The following is a 19,035-nucleotide window of genomic DNA, read 5'->3' on the forward strand; positions in this document are numbered from 1 at the left end:
ATTACTCATTTTTAATTGCTAATTAATACATCAGGTCATAATTTGAAAACATAAAATGACTTATTTCTTAATACTTTTTCTACTGTTAATTTTTAGCTTCATAGTTGAGCCTCACCTTAATTTATGACTACACTGAGGGCTATAAAATGATGATTTCTAAGTTTTCCTGCTGTATTTCTTAGCAGCTATTACTCTGTAAATTACGTCGCTATGGATTCATGAACTTCTTTATTTCTACATGTTAATCACCTAATACTCTCTTGATGCTAAAAATATCCCAAATGTGTACTGTGAGAACCACTTTAAACTTGCCTCTGTGAACTTTAACGTTACTGTAACTTTTTGTTTGTTTTCTTTATTGTTTACATCCTGGAAGAATAAGAGATCCAGATTAATGCTATACTTTCTCTGCTCAGACTTGGCATCAGTCATTTCTCCAGAGGTATGCGATTCTTCTTAGTAGGTATTGACATTTAAATACAAATGAAGTTGAAACACATTTTTTTGTTTTTTTGGATGGAGTCTCACTTTGCTGCCAGGCTGGAGGGCAGTGGCACCATCTCGGCTCACTGCAATCTCCACCTTCCAAGTTCAAGCTGATTCTCCTGCCTCAACCCAACAAGTGGCTGGGATTACAGGGGCACACAACCACACCCAGTTGACTATTGTATTTTTAGTATAAACAGGGTTTCACCATGTTGGTCTCGATCTCATGACCTGGTGACTCACCTGCCCTGGCCTCTCAGAGTGCTGGGATTACAGATGTAAGCCATGGCACCCGGGCTCCACACATGCTATTTAAAGACAAAGTATCTAAACACAATGATCTGGGTGCTGGCTCTATAATCATTTCCAAAGTGTTATTGCTTTTAGGTATGATTTTATGTTAACGTGCAATTCAAATTACAGGACTTTGTCCTAAATAAAAAATAATTACTATTATTTTATATTTGTCTCTACATTCTTTAAGAACAATGAAAATAGTGAGTCCTACATACAGTAATATATTACATATACATTCTAGAATATAAATGTTTATTTTCATATAAGAAAATACATATACATTTGTATGCTTCTATATATAATAGTTTAAACATTGCAGTATGAATGTCACTAGTATGAGTAAACCTGACAAATTTTTATGTTTTAAATTTTTTTTAAAGGAAAAACATATGAAGAACGTAAATTCAAAACACTTTGTTCCAAATTACTTGAAACAATTATTTCCTCTATAAATTACTCAAGGTTCTGTAGAGGGACAGAATAAACAGGATAGATGCATATATGAAGGCAAGTTTATTAAGAAGTATTGGCTCACATGATCACAAGGTGATCTTCCACAATAGACCTGCAAGCTGAAGAGCAGGGAAGGCATTCTGAGTCCCAGAACCTCAAGAGTAGGGAAGCAGACAGTGCAGCCTTCTGTCTGTGGTCGAAGGCTGGAGAGTCCCTGGCAAACCACTGGTGTAATTCCAGGAGTCCAAAACCTGAAGAACTCTGAGTCTGATGTTTGAGGGCAGGAACTATCCAGCACAGTAGAAAGGTGAAGGCTGGAAGACTCAGCATGTCTGCTTTTTTCACCTTCTTCTGCCTGCTTTATTCCAGCTGTGCTGGCAGCTGATTAGATAGTGACCACCCAGAGTGAGGGTGAGTCTGCCTCTCCCGGTCGGTCCACTGACTCAACTGCCAATCTCCTTTGGCAACACCCTCACAGACATACCCACAATCAATACTTTGCATCCTTCAATCCAATCAAGTTGACACTTAATATTAACCCTCACACTCTATGTGGTTGTATTCTGAAATTTGACATGTATTTTAGATTATTTCTTTTCCTCTTCAATACAATTTTAATTTCCCCTGTGAATGCAATTTTGTATTTTAATATGTAAAATGTATCCATATATGTATCTATCTATATCTAATAATGAAATTTTAAGATAAAATTTTAATACCCTCATGATGTCTTCACTCTAAAACTATTCAATCATGCTATCATGCCGCAATTAGGCTGTGTCCAGGTGTTACGAATAAAACTGTAATCAGTAACTTTGAACATGTTCTGTTTCCTATTTGTGGAAATGTTTCTCTGTAGATTGTTGGTTTGGAGGATACACACATATATAATTTTTTTCAGATAGTTTCCGTTTTCACTTCACAGGCTTTATACTGTTTTGGACTCTGACTGACAATAGTTAAGAGTTTCTTTCCCCAGACTTATCATCAGAGTGTGTTGTGAGTTTTCAATTGTTGCCAAAATGACAGGTTAATAATGGCATCTCTGGGTCATTTAATCAATGTCCACTGTATGAAAGAGGATGTGATGCTTCAGATAGTAAGATATAGATTCAGGATAAAACCCATATATTCTTTTTCATTTTTGTTCAGTGGTGGATTCTCTGATTAACTTCTCAAATAAAATGCACCATATCCCAATTAAAACAACTCTGAAATGGGACAGAACTACCAAGTACGACATTTTAAGTTGTTAGAGGAGATTCATACAATTTCTGAGCTGTTACATTGTATAAAGAGTATCTTCTGTGCAATTTCTATAAAAACCTGTATACTTAAAGCTGCTGAATTATGACTAGACAAAGCATCAATTGGAGCAGGCAGCCTTTGTGTTACATAGTTAGACCATAGCTCCAACACTTATGGCATGCATTAACGTTGGAGAATAAGATAAAAAAAAAGCTTCCATTAATGTTTACTTATTCAATAAAAATGGCAGATCTAGGCCAAGTGTGGTGGCTAATGCCAGTAATCCCAGCACTTTGAAAGGCCAACATGGGTGGATCATCTGAGGTCAGGAGTTTGAGACCAGCCTGTCCAACATGGCAAAACTTCGTCTCTACTAAAAATACAAAAATTAGCCGGGCGTGGTGGCGAGCGCTTGTTATTCCAGCTACTCAGGAGGCTGAGGCAGGAGAATCATTTGAACCTGTGAAGCGGAGGTTGCAGTGAGCTGAGATGGCACCACTGTAATCCAGTCTGGGCTACAAGAGCAAAAGTCCATTAAAAAAAATGGAAGCTCTAAACAATGACATTATAAGTACATTATATTCAAAATAAAATTATGATATAGAAATAGAAATAATAAAAATATGAATTCTCAGCTACTTACATCATCTGCAGAAGGTCAAGCATTGAGTAATAAATATATAATTAGATCTCATTTGTTTTTAATTCCAATCTTCTTTCTCATAATTATGACTGTGGGCAAATATGCTGGCAAATTCAGAATGACAAGATGTTGATCTTTCCTTTTAACTTTACCATAGAATAAAAAATAAAGTATAAATGACTCCCAATTTTGTCCTTTTAGTAAAAGCCTTAAAGAAGCACTAAAAAGGCCAAGGCACTAATAAGAAATTATATCATTAAATAATTCTTCATGATTATAAAGCAAAATTGAGCAGTACAGTAATTTTCTATGCCCAAGAGGCATTGGCATCATCAATCTCCAATCAGGCACTAGGGGGCAGTAGCGCTCCTCTTATTCTGTGTTGTCCTATGGTTTTTTTGAGTATTGCTGGCTTTTTAGGGTTTTTCTACGTTGATATGATAGCTAGATGTTGTATACTACAATAAAGGTTTTTTTAATGTCTTTCTCTGCTATAAATAATTTTTACATAATTATGGTGTAATGAAATAATACAACATATCGTTTCAATAGTTTTACCAAAAGAATTTTACTACAGTACAAATACAAGAATTGTTTCTTTTTCTAAGTAATCTAAAAACAAACGATAAAAATGTGCCATGCATATCGGAGAAAAAAGAGAAAACTCCAAAAACATATCACAAAACGAAGGCATCAGATAATGAACTAAAGAAATTTAATTAGATAGTGATAAAACTATGAGATTGTTAGAACATACGATTTAATTATATAACAAAGATGATGATACTAGTTAATACTTAGCAATAAGTCATTGAAATTCAGAAACTGTATTATACATTTTAGTTCTGTTTGGCAAATAGCGAGTAATATACTTGCCCAATTTTAAATAAATTTACTTTATAAAGAAATATATAAACTGTTTAAAAGTACAGTATTTTATTTAATATTCATGCTAATTATTAAGTAGAAAAGTAGAATTATTAAAATTATTTTATGTAAATTCTATAAAACATAATTTGTGTTTGATATTTGTTCTTGTTCCATTTCTATCTTGTTTTTTAAATTTTACTTCTATTCACTTATTAATAAAAATAAGTTAACCTTTGAGCGGACAATGAATAAATCTCTAACAAAATAAAACAGTGGATTTCATTATTTGCATATCACGTAGAACACGCCCCAACTGATAAAAACAATAACGTGTTTTGGCTACCTAAAAGATACTGTCATTATTTTTAAAATTGTATTTTTCTACTTAATATATTGGTTTCTGGTTTACAAATTGAGAAAGAAACTGACTTCTATTTTTTGTAATGTTGTTAGTACTAGTAACCTTAGCATGAAAATATACATGCTATTATCATTAAAAATAAAAATGTCGAGTGGGTAAAAAAGTATAAATGACAAACCATTCTATAAAAGTCCCAAGCCTCATCTTCAGCTGGTGTATTATGTATCTAAAAACTTCACCTTCACTCTAATGTCAGGTACTTCCCAGGTACAATTTGTTCACTTACTTTATTTAGCTTTAAAAGACTGAAAATCTCTTATAAAAGTACAGAGGAAGTACATAATAGCAGTGGTTTCAATTGCTGCAGATGGATTGCATAGAAGCAGATCAAACAATATTTAACTGCTATCCAGATACCCAGAAGAGCATCCCTACTCTACCTTTGTAAATGCAAAAAGGGCCCTTGTTGGGAAGTCAAAGAAAACCTGGAAAACATCTCAGCAAAGATAAAATTGGTCATCCTATTTATTTCACTGTTTGATTTTCCAAACACAGCTTAATTTTTCGTATATGTTGCTTACTGAAATAGAAGAAATGTTAGCTTTTGTTTGATGATGGGTTTCTACCAAAATAATCTATGAAATGGAAAAAATCAAAATGAGGGCATTAACTGTGAATCTCTAATTACCTTTCTAATCAGAATATTGGTTCCTGATATCTCTTGTCCTGGTAACACTGAAGAAATCAATGTTGGACTCACACATGGACATCCATGGCAAGTGAAAGACAGGAAATACATGTTGTATACATTACAATCACAGTTTCCCCAATGTACAATAGAACACCAGAACTTGTTCATCAGATCTGACAGTAACTCTATACCTGTTGACCAATCTCTATGTCTCCCAATCCTCCCTATTCTCCTCGCTCTCTGGCAACCACTGTTACTTCTATGAGATCAGCTTTTTTAGATATCACCTATGAGTGAGATTATGTTGTGTTTGACTTTGGTGCCTTGCTTATTTCACTGAACATAAGGTCCTCCAGGCGCATTCATGTTACTGCAGATGACAGAATTTCATTCGTTTTTATCTCTGAATAGTATTCTGTTTTGTATATATCACATTTTCTTTATCTAATGGACAGTTAGGTTGATTCCATGACTTGACTGTCATAACCAGTGCTGCAATAAACATCAGGCTGAAGATTTCTGTTTGACGTATTAATTGCATTTCCTTTGGATAGATACCAAATAGTAGGATTGTTACTGGATTATTTGGTAGTTCTATTTGTAATTTTTTCAGGAATAGTCCTACTGTTCACCATAACAATTATACTAATTTACATTCTCATCAAAAGTGTGTAAGAGTTCTTCATTCTTCACATTGACACCAACATTTGTTATTTTTGTCTTTTTCTAACAGACATTCTAGTTGGGGTGTGATTGTGGTTTGATTTGTATTTCCTTGCTGACTAGTGACACTGAACATTTTTTCATATACCTGTTTGTCATTTTTATGTCTTCTTTTGAGAAATTTTTGTTTATAATTTTTTGCCTTTTCTTTCTTTTTGCTTTGCTCTGAAGATATTTGAGTTTTATTTTGAACATAAAACCCTTGTCAGAAGTATAGTTGGGAAACATTTTCTCCCATTCTGTAAGATGTCTCTTCATGCTGCTGATTGTTTCTTTTGTTACACAGAAGCTTGTTAGTTAGATATAGTTTCATCTTTCTTTCTTTCTCTCTTTCTTTCTCTCTTTCTCTTTCTTTCTCTTTTTCTCTTTCTTTCTTTCTTTCTTTCTCTCTCTTTCTTTCTTTCCTTCTTTCCTTCCTTCCTTCCTTCCTTCCTTCCTTCCTTCCTTCCTTCCTTCCTTCCTTCCTTCCTTCTTCTCTTTCTTTCCCTCTTTCTTTCTTTCTTTCTCTCTCTCTCTTTCTCTCTCTCTTCCTTTCTTTCTTTCTTTCTTCTTTTTTGAGACAGAGTTTCACTCTTGTTACCCAGGCTGGAGTGTAATGGTGTGATCTTGCCTCCCCGCAACCTCCTCCTCCTGGGTTCAGGCAATTCTCCTGCCTGAGCCTCCTGAGTAGCTGGGATTACAGGTACATGCCACCATGCCCAGCTAATTTTTTGTATTTTTAGTAGAGACGGGGTTTCACCATGTTGACCAGGATAGTCTTGATCTCTTGACCTCGTGATCCATCCGCCTCGGTCTCCCAAAGTGCTGGGATTGCAGGCTTGGTCCACCGCGCCCGGCCTATAGTTTCATTTTTGCTTTTGTTGTCTGTGCATTTGATACATCTAAATTCTTTTCCCAGGATGAATATTATTTTTTTATTTTTTTTCCTAGTAGTTTTATTGCTTTGGGTCTTACATTTAAGTATTTAATCACATTTTCAATTCATTTTTGTACATAGGAAGAGGTGGAGGTCAAGCTTTATTTTTTTTCATACAGATACCCAGTTTTCCCAGCACTACTTAGTCAAGAAACAATACTTTTGCTAATATATGTTTTTGATATCTTTGTCAAAAGTCAGTTGGATATAAGTAAGAGGATATACTTCTGTGTTCCCTTTTGTGTGTCATTGGTCTATGTGCCTATTTTTATGCCATTATCATGCATGCTGTTTTGGTCACCATAGCTTTGTAGTATATTTTGAAGTCAGGCAGTGTGATGTTTCTAGGTTTGTTTGTTTGTTTGTTTGCTTGGTTGTTTTCTCTCAGAATTGCTTGGTTATTCAGGGCATGGTTTTCTGATTCTACAGAATTTTAAAATTGTGTTTTCATTTCTATAAAAAATTACCATTAATACTTAAATAGTAATTTTCATTGCATCTATATATTTCCTTGGGTAGTATGGACATTTTAATAATGTTAATTCTTCCAGTCAATGAATATGAGACATCTTTTCATTTACTTATGTCCTCTTCAAATTTTTCATCAATATTATATAGTTTTTGTTGTAGAGATCTTTCCCCTTCTTGGTTAAATTTAATCCTAAGTAACTCATTTTACTCTGTAGCTATTGCAAATAGAATTGTTTTCTTGAATTTTTTTTCAGATGGTTAACTGTTAGCATACAAAAATGTTAAATTTTGTATGTTGATATTGTATGCTGCTACTTTTTTGAATTAGTTTATTAGTTCTAACAGCTTTTTGGTAGAGTCCTTAGGGTTATCTCTATAAAAAATCTTGTCTGCAAAGAGACAAAATTTAACTTTTTCCTTTTTTAGTTTAGATGCCTTTTATTTTATTTTATTTCTTTTTTTTTTTAATCTTGCCTTATTTCTCTGGCTTGGACTTCTAGTGCTGTGTGGAATAAAACTGGTAAAACTAGGCCTTGTTTTAGGTCTTACAGGAAAATATTTCTGCTATTCCTGTTCAGTGTGCTGTTAGCTGTGGATTTGTCATATATGACTCTTAATATCTTGAGATATGATTCTTCTGTACCTAGTTTGTTAAGGGTGTTTATGAAGAAAGAATGTTAAATTTTATCAAATACATTTTTAGTCTATTGAAATGATGATTTGATTTTTAGTCTTCATTTTGTTAACATTATGTATTACATTTATTGATTCTTGTATGTTGAAACCTCTTTGCACTACTGGGATAAATACCACTTTATCACAGTGAATGAACATTTTAATGTAGCATTAAATTTGATTTGCTAATATTTTGTTAAAGATATTTTTGTCTATCTTTATCAGAGAGATTAGCCTGTAGGCTTTTTGTTTTGTTTTGTTTTGTTTTGTTTCCTCTCTGGTTTTATTATCAGTATACAGCTGATCTCATAGAATAAACTTGGAAAAATTTCCACTTCTTCAATTTTTTGGAAAAGTTAGAGTTAGTATTCACTCCTCTTAAATATTTGGTAGAATTCAGTAGTGAAGCCTGTAGGTCCTGGGCTTTTCTTTGAAGGGAGATATTTTGTTACTGATTTGATCTTATAATTTATATATTATCTTTCTGAATTCATCCTCATCATTATTTTCATTATTTAATGACTTTCTCTGTCACTTTTTACAGTTTTTGAATTAAAGTCAATTTCATCTCATGTTAGTATAGCTATTCCTTCTCTTTTTGGTTACATTGCTTGGAATATCTTTCTCCATCCTTTTCATTTTAGTCTGTGTCCTTACAGGTAAAGTGAGTCTCTTGTAGGCAGAATACATGTGAGCCATGTTTTTAAACTTCATTCAACCACTCTATATATATTATTGCATAATCTAATCTATTTACACTCAAGGTAATTATTGATAGATAAGATCTTACTATTGCCATTTTGTTAATTGTTTTCTAGATCATTTTTTCTTCTCTTACTAGCTTTTTTCATGGTTAAGTGATTTTCTCTAGGAGTATGTTTCATTTCTTGCTTTTCATTTTGATTGTATCCTTAATAGGTTTTTGTTTCATGGTTATAATGAGGCTTACAAAATCATCTTATAGTTATATTAAGATTATATTAAGCAGATAATAACTTAATTTTGATCACCCACACACAACAAAGAAAGAAAAACAAGAGGAAATAAATGTCACTTGTTACTTCAAGGCTGAACTCTGACATTTCTTTTTTCTTTCCCAAGTTCCTATCTAAGAAAACTGGGGAGTCATGTCCTACAAACCATAAAATCTCTTAAAAAACATATTTTTATTAATCTCATATAATGTGGCTTACTTTTTAACCTGATTCAGGTATAACAACATCACATGGCAGATAGCAGATCCCCTGATGTTAACTCAAGCATTCTTCTACTGACTTTGAGTCATTAAACAATAGCTTAACTCTCTCAACTGATTTTCAACTAAAGAATTCTTATAATCCACCTATAACTTGCAAGTCCTCACTTCAAGGTATCTCACCTTTACAGACAGAACCAATGTATACTTTCCATATATTGACTTATTATTTTACCTGTAATGTCTGTCTCCTTAAAATGTATAAAAGCAAACTCTAACTTGACCACCATGGGTGCACTTTCTCACTACCTCTTGAGACTCTGTCATGTCAGACTTCAGTCACTCAATAAGTATCATTAAATATTTTGGGAGAATTTTTTTTTCCATCACCCCTTCCTCCCCCTCCCTCTGAAATTTGAATATATGATATAATAATTTTCACTTATTTATATTGCATGTCCTTTATTAAATTATTATAATTTTATCTTTTAACCCTCATAATAAAGATATAGCGATTTATAGCCTTATGAACATATTATTAGAGTATTCAGAATTTCACTGTGTACTTCCTTTTACTAGTAAGTTGTACACAGGCATACCTCATTTTATTGCACTTTGCTTTATTTTGCTTCACAGATATTGAATGTTTAGCAAATTGAATATGTGCAGCAACACTATAATAAAAAAGTCCAAGGACACTATTTTGTCAACAGCATGTGCTCACTTTGTGTCTTTTTGGTAAATATGCAGTATTTCAAACGTTTTCATTAGTGTTATAACTGTCCTGTGAATCTGATGTTAGTGATCTTTGATGTCACTTTTATAATTGTTTTGGATCACTATGAACTTCACCTATCTGGAATAGTCAACTATTTCTGTGTGCTCTGACTGCTCCTCTGACCAGTTGTTCTCATTGCTCTCCCCACCATCAGGCCTTCTTATTTCCTGAGACATGACAACATTGACATTAGGCCAATTAGTAAGCTTTCAATGGCCTCTAAGTGCTCAAATGAGAAGAAGAGTTGCATGTCTTTCACTTGAAATCAAGAGCTAGAAATGAGTAAGCTTAGTGATGAAGACATGTCTAAAGCCACAGGAGGCAGAAAGCAGGGCTGCTTGCCCCAAAGTAGCCAACTTGTGAATGCAAAGGAAATTTTTTTCTAAGCTTAGTGTCATGGCAGTGTCATAGCCAGTATTACCAAATACAAGAGAATTTAATCACATATATACATTTTTAAGTCTCATTCTGTCATAATGACTTCTAAATGACTTAACTGTCTTTTAATTTCAGAGCCCTGTATCCTCTCAGATTCAACAGGGAAAATTCTTTTCTATGCTCACATAGGATTCGATGGTTGCTGTCATGTAATTGGAAAGAATGAAGTGATAAGAATGACCACATTCCTGCCATATTTGCCATAAACACATAGAGATGATTAAATCATGTTCTGAAAAACATCTAAGCCTTGGATAACTAAAGGAAGAAAATAGGTGTCAAATATAAATTGAGAAAATTAAAGTCAAGGTGTTTGATGCTGATTTCATGGCAAAGAAGATAAGAGAAGACCTGGGTATACACACTAAGGGCTCACTGAGGGCTTAGTCTGACACTCTAATGCCCATGCAGGGGCAGGAGCAGTAATAATGTAGCTACAACTCCAAGTATTAAATACCAAATAAGAAAAGAAACAAACCATACTAAGAAAGAGGAAAAATATAGACTGAATAAAAGTATAATGTATCATATGATAATTAAAAAAAACATATTTTAAAATTCAATTTGCCTTATCTGACTCTGCAGACTTACTTCAAAGTTCTGGGATGCCTTCAGTTACTTTAAAAAATTTTTTTAGTGATTTCCAGTTTTCTTGTCATTGTGAGGATAAGAATTAACAAATACTGCTTTATTTCCAAATATATAATCTGACATGGAATTTTGTTAGGGGCAATTGATCTGAGTATGTCTCATAAATGATTAAATAATTTAAATTATCATTTCTAGGGATGCATTCAATCTAAAGGTGGAGTTCTTATGAATTGGTTGTATAAGCATTTTACATGTAGTTTACACATACAAATGTGATGGCTAATGGAGTTGTACAAGCAATTTACACATCACCTTCTATTCCTAGTGATATTTCAAGGAGTACATCATTAAATGTTCTTTTGAGCTTCTCTCAATTAAATCATCACTTTAATAAAATGTCAGTAAGGACACATTTTGACTCATTTCAAGGATCAAGACTTAATGCAAGGTAAGGATGAGTACCATATGTCTGAAATCACATCCTGTAACTTCAGCTTATAATATAAATATGATTTTTAATCCACAACTGAGTCCATGCCACTAATTAAAACATTATATATAGAAATTATACAACTCCAATGTTACTAACAGCACACATTTTCTATATGTTTAACATGTTAGTACTCATTGAAGGTGGAATTATGTTGTACAATGTTAGCTTTGTGTATTAATATGATTATGTTCAATTATAAGAGGAAGGTACATAACTAAAATTAGTTCTACATAAAGTATTAATGGCTACTCCTCTAAAAACAGATAGTGTGATCAATTTTATAATGATCGATGCTATAAATTTGTGATGGAGCTTTGTTTATTTACTTTTTGGCTTTGTTACCATGTACCTTTTTACCTTATTCTACAGAAATTTTATCTATGACTGCCAGCATTTCCAGATTTACATGATTCAATTTTTGCAATTTGTAATCTCTGAGAAATGAGATTTTCTTTCCCTTCTTCAGAGGGTAGAGGAAAAGGTCCGATCATTCCTGTTACTTTGCACATATCCCCATAGCCACATACTTTGCACAGATCAACACAGACCACAAAGACAAAGGCTTGAACCACAGTTTGAGTCTTGACAGAATGCCTTGTAATCCCACCAGAAAAGGAGGAGGTGAAGGTCTGTACAGGCTACTCCAAGGCCTGTTACATTCTCCTCTGTATCCACTGATGAGGCTGTCAGGAGAGAGTTTTCATTGTCTCTCAGGTTCTAGGGAAGTATGAGGCTTTCTGTCCCACACTTCTTGAAATAGAGCTGTGCAATATAAGATAATTTAGCTGCAGTATAGAATGGACTCCTCATCAATGGGATATCTGTCCTACAACTCACATGACAGTTTTTGGCCTCTTTTGTTTGTGTCGTCCCATTTTGTGTGGGACAAGGATAACGAGGAAGTGGTACCTTAGGCTTATTCTTCTTTTTATTGTCTATGTAAACAATAAACTGCCTAATGTAAAAGTGGCCGTGGCCTTGCTTTGTCCTATGTGTTAATGACACAAAAATAAAATGTCCATATAGGTTGTCATGGAAAGAGAGAGAGAAGAGAGAATAATTTTTTTTCATAATGTATAGAAGAAATTCAAAAACTATGGAAGACAAAAATATTAAATTGCATCTAATATATAACTCAACCAAAGATACTTTTTAAGACTTAAAAAAACTAAAAAAAACCTTACACATTATATATGTATTAGTTTTCTATAGCCACTGTAACAAACTACCAGAAATTTAATGGCTTAAAACAATATAAATGTATTATCTTTGAGATTTGGGTTGCTCTAGGGAAGAATCCATTTCCTTGCCTTTTTCAGCAACTAGAGGCTGCCCACATTTATTGGTTCCTAGTTCTCATCTCCCATTTTCAATACCAACAGGCTTGCATCACTCACCATTCTTCTGTCATCAGATCTCTTTCTCACTACAGCTGAAAAATGTTCTCTGCTTTTAAGACTCATGTAATTAGATTGGGCTCACACAGATAATAATAATCCAGGATAATCTCCTTATCTCAAGGTCCTTAGTGTAATGACATCTTCAAAGTCTCTTTTCCCATGTAAGGTAATATATTCACAGTTTCTAAAGATTAGGATGTGGACATCGTGCTAGGTTGGGGGAGGGGTTATTCTGCCTATCACACTTTACTTTCACCATGAGAAACTGCTGAGAGAAGTGCTCAGCTGTTTAAAAAAAAAATTTGTGGTTGTGCTTTTTGCAATGCTAGTGGGAAAGGATAAAATTAAAATTGAGTCCAAAGTTCTAAAATCCATGGAAGAAAACTCGAGTTAGCACAAACGGATGCTAGCAGAAAATAATGAAAGTATCATGGTTAATGTGAAAAGCAGAACAGATGGACCATTCAGGACCCAAAGTGGTCTGACATGCAGAAACCTGACTGAAAATGTATGGCTTTCATGCATTAAATCAACAGGCAGCTAAGCAACCAATCAACAGGGAACTAAATAATGGGTAAAGATAAGATTTCATTATTAAAAACATCTTTGTCACCACATGAACCACAGTGCACTATGAACATGACCCTGTCCTGTCTCTAAACCTATGCAGTAAATCCAAGCATTCTTACAAAACACGTGGGTGAGCCTCCTAAGGAATTTTGCTATTGCATCAGATATAGTTACAGGAAACATTGATCTGACCCTTCCCCAAATGCCATTGCCACTCACTCTGTAACCAAGTAAGTAACTCCAAATTAGTACAAGTTTCAGCATGTAACTTTGGTTGATCTTTCAGCATCAATTTGATTGTTTAGTGTCCTTGCTTAACCTGGTGTTGATTATATTAAGTATCACCTTAGCCAAAATAAAAGATGTCTAATATGCAGATGTTTTGATTCCTTCCTTTAATCTTCTTAAAATTATACTTTAAGTTCTGGGGTACATATGCAGATTGTGCAGGATTGTTACACATGCCATAGTGGGTTGCTGCATCCAACACTCCATCACCTACATTAGGTATTTCTCCTATTGTTACCCCTCCCTGATCCCTGCCCTCCCCACCCCCTGCTATCTCTCCACTAGCTCCCCCACCCCTCAACAGCCAATGTGTGATGTTCCCCTTCCTGTGTCCATATATTCTCGTTGTTCAACACCCACTTATAAGTGAGAACATGTGGTTTTTGATTTTCTGTTCTTGTGTCAGTTTGCTGAGAATGATGGTTTCCTGATTCATTCATATCCCTGCAAAGGACATGTCCTCATTCTTTCTTATGGCTGCATAGTATTCCATAGTGTATTTATGCTCCATTTTCTTTATCTAGCCTATCATTGATGGGCATTTGGGTTGGTTCCAAGTCTTTACTATTGTAAACAGTGCTGCAATGAACATATGTGTGCATATGTCTTCATAATACAACAATTTATAATCCTTTGGGTATATACCCAGTAATGGGATTGCTGGGTCAAATGGTATTTGTATTTCTAGATCCTTGAGGAATTGCCACACTGTCTTCCACATGGTTGAACTAATTTACACTCCCACCAGAAGTGTAAAAGCATTTCTATTTCTCCACATCCTCTCGAGCATCTATTGTCTTCAGATTATTTAATAATCGCCATTCTAAGTGGCATGAGATGGTATCTCAATGTGGTTTTGATTTGCATTTCTCTAATGGCCAGTGAGGATAAGCATTTTTTCATATGTTTTTTGGCCACATAAATGTCTTCTTTTGAAACGTGTCTGTTCAAACCCTTCACCCACCTTTTGATGGGGTTGCTTGCTTTTTTTTTTTTTTTTTTTGTAAATTTGTTTTAGTTCTTTGTAGATTCTGGGCATTAGCCCTTTGTCAGATGGGTAGATTGCAAAAATTTTTTCCCATTCAGTTGGTTGCTGATTCACCCAAATGATTGTTTCTTTTGCTGTGCAGAAGCTCTTAAGTTTAATTAGATCTCATTTGTCTATTTTGGCTTTTGTTGCCATTGGTTTTGGTGTTTTAATCATGAAGTCCTTGCCTAGGCCTATGTCCTGAAAGATATTGCCTTGGTTTTCTTCATTGGTTTTTATGGTGTTAGGTCTTATATTTAAATCTTTAATCCATCTGGAGTCAATTTTAGTGTAAGGTGTAAGGAAGGAGTCCAGTTTCTGTTTTCTGCACATGGCTATCCAGTTTTCCCAACACCATTTATTAAACAGGAAATCCTTTCCCCATTGCTTGTTTTTGTTGGGTTTGTCAAAGATCAGATGGTTGTAGATCTGTGACATTACTTCCAAGGACTCAGTGCTGTTCCTTTGGTCTATATCTCAGTTTTGGTACCAGTAGCATGCTGTTTGATTACTGTAGCCATGGTGAACATTGATATGAAAATCTTTGATAAAATACTGGCGAACTGAATTCAACAGCACATCAAAAAGCTTATCCATTACAATCAAGCAGGCTTCATCCCAGGGATACAAAGCTGGTTTAACATATGCAAATCTATAAATGTAATGCATCACATAAACAGAACCAAAACAAAAACCACATGATTATCTCAATAGATTCAGAGAAGGTCTTTGACAAAATTCAACAGCCCTTTAAGATAAAAACTCCTAACAAACTAGGTATCAGTGGAATGTATCTCAAAATAATAAAAGGCATTTATGGCAAACTCACAGCCAATATTACACTGAATGGGCAAAAACTGGAATCAATCCCTTTGAAAACTGGCACTAGACAAGTGCCATTGCTATTCAACATAGTATTGGAAGTTCCAGACAGAGCTATCAGGCAAGAAATAGAAATAAAGGGTATTCAGTTAGAAAAAGAGAAAGTCAAATTGTCTCTATCTGCAGATGACATGATTGCATATTTAGAAGACTCCATCATCTCAGCCCAAAATCTCCTTAAGATGATAAGCAACTTCAGCCAACTTTCTAGATACAAAGTCAATGTGCAAAAATCACAAGCATTCCTATACACCAATAACAGACAGACAGAAAGACAAATCATAAGCCAACTCCCATTCACAATTGCTACAAAGAGAATAAAATACCTAGGAATATAACTAACAAGGGACATGAAAGACCTCTTCAAGGGAAACTACAAACCATTGCTAAAGGAAGTAAGAAAGGACACAATCAGATGGAAAAATGTTTCATGATCATGGTTAGAAAGAATCAATATCATGAATATGGCCATACTGCCCAAAGTAATTTATAGATACAATGCTATCCTCATTAAGCAACCACTGACTTTCTTCACAGAACTGGAAAAAAACATGTGAAACTTCCTGCGGAACTGAAAAAGAACCCACATAACCAAGACAATCCTAAACAAAAAGAACAAAGCTGGAGGCATCACACTACCTGACTTCAACCTATACCACAAGGCTACAGTTTTGATTCCTTACACATTTCTTTTAATCCTTTCTTTTGTTTATATAAAATTTTAAAATGACAAGGCTTGAGAATGACCACAAATATTAACTTTAATGCATTCCTGTTTTCCATTGGAGATGCAGTTTTGAACACATTCCCTATTCTGGAGCCTAGGAAGAGCCCTTAGAATTGGTAATAATACTGTTAATCTCATAAAGTTGGGTTTCTTGGTATCAGGGGTGTGCAAACTAAAAACAGGGCTAGTGAGGGCAGGCTCACTTGCTGGCCATTTTGTAAATGACTTTATGGCAACCCTGCAATATCCAAATATTTGCATATTATCTATGGCTGTTTTTGCATTGTAATGGCAGACAGTTATTCTCAACAAAGTCTTTAGGGCTCACAAAGGTAAAATACTCTCTGTTCCTTTACAGAAAGAGTGTGTTAACTTGGTTTTATAGTAACATGAGAGCAGTATAGAAAATGAAGAATTCTTTGAGATAGGCAAGCATGAGTCAAGGAAGCATGAGATGGGCAAGCTGGCTGGCTCTTTGTGTTAATGTGGTCTGGAGAAAAAAAGAATGAAAGCCAGTTACTCAGACTGTAACTACAGTCAATCAAGATCAAAGGCCCAAGAAGCTATTCTGCTTGAGTGTGTTTGCAATGGCAAATTTACGTCTGCTCGATATCCATATGCTGGAGTGAATAGAAAGATTTCTAAGTAGACCATAAATTGGAAACCATATATTGATGTGGCTATATCTTCCAGGTAAGAACCAACTGTGACCAGTAGAAGGTTGGTGGACCACTTTATAATCAATGGCTAAATATGTAAATTCTGCTTCAACCACCAATCTCAATATTTTGAGACAAAATGAGGTTCCCAGAACTGAATGTCAATTTGGACAGTGAACATCAAGTATAAACCTTTGAACTGACTGGGCTCAGCCTTACTTGATTATAATTGTTTTTTATACATCAAATTCAGTTTACTACTACAATTAAAATTTGCTAATTAAGAATATAGAACATAATATTTTCTATACAATTAAGATCATGGCCTTTAAAATGCCTAGTGTAAAAAAAAATATTCATTTGAAACTGTGTAAGAATTGTAGGCCAGATATATTTTGAAAAGAAGTAATGAATATAATTCCAATTCAGTTGTCACCAAAAAACATCCATTGATCTTGACTTAAGCTTCAGTACCTATAACATTTTATGCTACAGCATACATTTGATTTGACAAATTCAGTATCAATGGCTTTTACTACTGCCAATTGTCCATGGGTGACATGATATGAAGTATTTCACTTGTGCAAAATCAAACCAGTTTTCTGTTGAAGAAAGATAACTACATCTTGAGCATCGACTTTTCATTTTAATATGGCATTGATGCCCTTGACTCATCAATTATATTTATTTATTACAAAACTGTAAGATACTATATGAAAGTCATGAAATTTACTGTGAAACAACAACGTTTTGGTATTAAGCATCTCAATTATTAAAAATTTCCATAAACATAAGTAGAAAGCAATCAGAGCTCCATGTATGAACTGCCAAAATATTAGGTGTATTTCTATTTAAATATTGTAATGCCTTATTTCTCCTACTCTGGTATCAAGTGTTTCTAGATACACTCAAATCCATAAAAACTCAATTTGGGCCAGGCATGGTGGCTCACACCTATAATCCCAGCACTTTGGGGGGCTGAGGAGGGTGGATCATCTGAGATCAGGAGTTCAAGACCCCTGGCCAACATGGTGAAAACCTGTGTCTACTAAAAATGTAGTGGCAGACACCTGTAATCCCAGCTACTTGATACGCTGAGACAGGAGAATCATTTGAACCCAGGAGGCAGAGGCTGGAGTGAGCCAAGATTGCACCATTACACTCCAGCCTGGGCAACAGACTGAGACTCTGTCTAAAATAAAAAAAAAATAGTAATGAAATTTTTTTAACGCCAGTTTGCTTTATCAAACTTCTCTCTGTTTACCAGTCTTCTCGTCTCAGTTTCCTGATCACTCAATCAAGCTTTCTTGGGGCAATTGGAAAATAAAGGAAATTGTGTTAGGTGTTTGAAAACATTCCTAATTCTTGACAATTTTCTTTAGAATTTAAGAATTAAAATCTTTGCCTTTAGCTTTTGACTGGTTTCTTATTTGAAAGATGGGCTGATCATAGAACCACCAGAAATACAGATCACAGATTAGTTTTGCCTCCATAGCCAAAATTCAATCCATTTTTTTCTCTTCAACAGATTTCTCCTCTATACACCTGCTGCTCCAACATTTATCAACTCATCGTCCTCTCAGATGTTATCTCAGTAGCCTTGTCATAGGGTAATCTTATATAACATGTGATATAATTGCCTAAAATTAACAAAACATCTTCAGCAAAGCTTTCATAATCTGCTTCAAGCTGACTTCTTCAGCTTAAATTTTCCTTTGTTCTCTTTGCCATTTTCTTCTCCTATTCTTTTCCTTTTTAGGCATTAAGACTCATCAAGCCTTCAAAACATAGTTCAAATGTTGTCCCTACTGAAGTGTATTCCCTGTTGATTTTTGATTACAACACTGGGACCATCAGTAGTCAGGCACTCTCGGTGAACTTATCTCTTTGTAACTATCAAAATTTTCTGTTAAGTTCCTTGTATATTATGTGCTCATGTAACTTCTAAATACAAAAAGACTTACCTACAATAAAAATGTGGAAACTTTTAAAAAAAATTATTGCTCCTAACCTGGTAAGTAGATAAAGTTCACTGAATATTTCTTTCTTGGACAACTTACTTTTGACCACTTTACAAACAAATGTATGGATATAAAGCTTATTTTTTTTTTGCTGTTTGTAAGTAATCCCAGTTCAGTTGATGCATCCACATT

This window comes from Callithrix jacchus, chromosome 2 (assembly GCF_049354715.1).
Source record: "Callithrix jacchus isolate 240 chromosome 2, calJac240_pri, whole genome shotgun sequence".
Lineage (NCBI taxonomy): Eukaryota > Metazoa > Chordata > Mammalia > Primates > Cebidae > Callithrix > Callithrix jacchus.